Consider the following 4764-nt stretch of genomic DNA (forward strand, 5'->3'; position numbering starts at 1 on the left):
ACTTAGGTTATCCTGGATTCCCTAGGCTTGAGCCTCTCTACATGAAAGTTGAATGCTTTGGGCACCAGAATCCCTATTCCCTTCTTCTCAATGCCTAGAGAAATATCTGGCCTTGGAATCACTGAAGGATACACCTAGCTGTTAGTAGCGCTCAGGTGTTACTTGCAGGAATGTGCCATCGCTCGGTTGTGTCCAACTCTTTGTATAGCCCACCAGACTCCTCTGTCCATGGGATTTTTCAGGCAAGAATACTAGAATGAACTGCCATTTCCTACTCCAAGGGATCTTCCCAGCCCAGGAACTGAACCCACATTTCCTTCATTGGCAAGTGGATTCTTTGCCTCTGAACTACCTATGTGTTTCTTGAGGTTCCCCTAAAAATTAGGAATAGAAAGTTGTACATTTGACCTTTGATAATTAACCACTTAGGCCAACACAGCATAGATATGGGAAGTTGCTCACTTTCGGTCAAGAAGACCCAAGAGGTAGACTCTGTCTTTTAGTGTGGTGCAAAGAGAACTGTTTCACTTGGAAGAAGGATTAGATAGTCAAGGAAACAGACAAAAAGAAGAATGCAAAGATAAGTGTTGACTGTACTTAAGTGCCCACAATGGTGAGGAATTTGTGTCTTTAGACTTGGTCTTTCAATTCCAATCACAAGACTGGTCCAGGTGTGGAGATGAATGTGTGGTACTGTAGCCAATGGACTATGAATATTTTTAGTACCACTCATGACATCATCTTTATCTTGAAATGGATGTATCAGATTGCCTTAATCTTATGCCATTGAATATTTGACTCACCCAACTCTAGTTTAAATCCATGCTCACCAGGCCACACAAACCTTTTTTTTTTTTTCCTCCACATAAGCCTACTTCCAATACGCAGAGCACTGGGTCATGGAGTAACTTTGGTACCTTTGGTAATGCTCCCCCAGAGAAAATCAACAGGTTATTTCTGATCGTAATTTAGTTTCCAAAGCAGCTTAACCACAATGCCAGAATGGACTGATCCCTGGGTTTCAGACCACTTTATCATGAGGATGTTACAAGACAGTTTCTATGAATTCTTTGCCATTATGGCTTACACTCAAGTTTCATTTATGAGCCTACCTCTCAGGGCCTAGTCACGTTGATACCCTGATAAAGTAATGAGTTTTCAAAACAGAGGGACTCACACCCTTGGCATTGATTAGATAAGATTTGCTCAGTCTTTTAAAACCAGAGAGCGCTTTAATATATATAAAATTCTGATGTCCCACAACCAGCTTTTAACATGTCCAAGCCAAAGAAGTACATCTTAGAGGTAGATGTCCCCACCTGCTAAGAAGATTCTACTCTATATAATACTACATGAAATAACCATAGGGAATATGTCCTAAATAACATAGATTTCATATATATATCTGTATCGTGTGTGTGCAGATGCTAGCTGTAGAGATTCTGATAAAACCTGCCCCAACTTCCAGCCCCATTTGAGAGTCACTTACCCTCTCTCTTAAAACTCCCATCACTATAAGAATTACAGATAAATACCTTCTGATTTCTGCAGAAAGATCTTGACTTACTTATTGCAGAGTTTGTTTAGGGTTGGTAATGAGACACCAAGGTGTGAGTGAAGGGATTGGTGAAATTTGATAAAGTAACTTGTTACCTAATTACTAAGTATATTCATAATGGTTAATACTGGTGATGGTGGTAGTATAATATTAACTGTGTGTGTGTCTGTGTGGAGTCCGAGAATGGGGTATGTGAATACAGACGTGTATGTCCATGTACATGAATCAAAATATATATACAAAGATAAAGAAACACAATTGTTGCTTTCAAAGAGTTCTAATTAAATGGTAGAACCGTGAGCATGTTCATCACATCCCTCACAGGTTAACAGTGTTAATACAAGATGTGCAAACTCTTCTCCACCTCTGTCCCATCACAAGGCAAAGCCATTTATGGCACAGACTCCCCTCTGGAGCCCAATGTGTCATGTGATCAAGTGGGGATTCTTTGGAGCAGGGGACACTGAACCAGTAAATATTCTTACCCTTCGTCCACTCTCTCCCATTAAAAGTTTCACTAATAAATTCTCCAACACCTACAGCTTCTCTTCTGAGTGAATATACGGTTAAAACCACTTTAAATTATCTTTCAAACTATTATTCAGACTTGGAAATGGAAGTTAGTAATCTCTAGACGTTTTCATTTCTTCTTAGGCACGTTCTGGACATATACATAGTTCTTATACCTCTCAGAATATGTAACTTAAATGTTCTTTCTTTTTCCTGATAGTTATTAAGTAGTGGCTATCAAATATTAGCAGCTGAGTGTGTACCCATTATAACCACAGTGCATTCTGATACTACTCTGAGAAGCAATACCAGGGAAGTAGAAAATTTATTAAAACCATTATAGAAGTGATGATGTTTAAAGAAGTATCTCACATAGAACTCAGCTAACTGAATCTTTGTGCTTGATAGATTACCCAAATAATTTACATATGGAGAACACTTAAGTTTAGATATCCTTTCTTCATATGTTTCATGTACATAGATCATTTGACTTTAAAAACTCTCAAAAATATAAGGGAACTACATATTGGACAGGGTAATAGGTTACCCAAATACAGAGGGTTGGGTGTGCGTGTGTGTGTGTGTGTGTGTTTATGCAGGTAGAGATAAACCTTAAATTTTGAACTTTTCACTCCTGAATTCATGGTCTTTCCCATTATTTACAGCACAAAGCTTTCCTGATATGCAAAGCTTCTTTTAACATTAGGAAAAGAAGAAACAAAACCGAGCATTTTTGATGTTAAATCCATTGGGTAAAAGTTTATAGGATGACAGGATTTGCACAGTCTCAATTTATCACCCAAATATGATTACAAAATTAAAAAGATAGCTTTACAATGAATAAATCTAGTCACTGTTACCTTACTAAATTGATCACCACTAATGGGACAAACTGATGTGTCTATTAATGTACTGTAATCTGAAGAACACCATATTACCAAAAATGTTTAATCTGAATCCAAGAATGAGAAAATAATAGACAAAAGCAAATCAGATTAAAGATCATTCTATGAAACAACCAGCCTCAAACTCATCAAAAAATGCTAGTATCAAATCATGGAATATTAAGTTTTGTAAATTGTTAAATTAAGTTTCTAGTTTTGTTAATGTCTAGTGTTTACTAAGACTCACTGCTGAGACAGTTCCTTGTTATGTGATACTGCTAAAAGATTTAATTAAGTTATTAAAAAGGACACTCTAGGTTAGTTTCTAAGGCTTATCTCAGTAACCAATCTTCAGATAAAGGTCGGATGCTCCATAATGTACAACCAGGAGATTAACACCAGACTATAATCATTTAACGAATGAAGTCAGGTGACTTGGGGTATACCAGGCTTTATCTAATGAAAGTTCCTGATTTATAATTCTTATTTTACTAATAACTGCTAGCTATGGCTATATTATTTTCTATGTCACTTGTTTCACTGAGCCTGTGATATAATGCTGAACTGACAGTTCCATATGAGATCAATAATTGTAATAATGTGACTCTGGGTATGGGAAAAAGCAACAAGAGGAAATATTTTCCTGGACCAGGAGGCTAGTAAGACAGTGGTCCAGAGACTTTTGCTACTTGAAAGGCCTGGTCCAATTTTAGCACACTGAGTGGCCCATCACTTCCCTAGACCTGGGAATGAGCCTTCCCAGCACCACGGGACACAATGGCCATGAAAAAAAAAAAAAAGAAGAAATCATCCATTTTATTGAAAAGTAAATAGAAATGATAACAAAAGGCAGTGTGAGGCCCTTGTCTGATTCCTAGGTCAAAAATAAAGTAGTTATAAAGGACATGATTGGGAAAATTAGGGAAACTTTAAATATGAACTACGTTATGTTAAATATATATGTTAAAATGGGCTTCCCTGGTGGCTCAGCCGATAAAGAATCCACCTGCAATGTGGGAGACCTGGGTTTGATCCCTGAGTTGGGAAGATCTCCTGGAGAAGGGAACAGCTACCCACTCCAGTATTCTAGCCTACAGAGTTTCATGGACTGTATAGTCCACAGGGTCGCAGAGTCAAACACGACTGAGCAACTTTCACTACTCACCATATATGTTAAATAATACTATTGTATTAGAGTTATATTTCTTTTTTAAATTGGAGCATAATTGCTTCAAAGTGTCTCATTAGTTTCTGCTGTTCAAAGAAGTGAATCAGCTCTATGTAAACATAAATATCCCCTCCCTCTTGGACCTCCCTCCCAGCCCCATCCCAGCCATCTAGGTCATCACAGAGCACCAAGTGAGATCTCTATTTCTTCCCTGCAAATAGGTTCATCTATACCATCTTAGTTATATTTATTTGGTGTGATAATGATATGGTTATTTGGAGACTGTTTTGTACATAGGAGATACATGTTGTATTTAGAGTGAAGTGTGTTACGAGCAGCTCACTTTCAAAATGGTTGGATGGCATCACTGACTCAATGGACAGGAGTTTGAGCAAACTCCGAGAGATAGCAAAGGACAGGGAAGCCTGGTGTGCTACAGTCCATGGGGCCAAAAAGAGTCAGACACAACTTAGCAATTGACCAACTTTCAAATTGTTCAGAAAAAACATTGAGTGATGGAGCTAAAGGAAGTATGGGGAGATGTTAACAACTGGTAAATCTAGGTGAAACATATATAAAAGTTCATGGTACTACTTTTCTGTAGCTTGAAACTTTGAAAATATTTTGAGAAAGATAAAACTAAA

Source organism: Moschus berezovskii, chromosome 6 (assembly GCF_049115385.1).
Source record: "Moschus berezovskii isolate FMDL1 chromosome 6, NW_MosBer_1.0, whole genome shotgun sequence".
NCBI lineage: Eukaryota > Metazoa > Chordata > Mammalia > Artiodactyla > Moschidae > Moschus > Moschus berezovskii.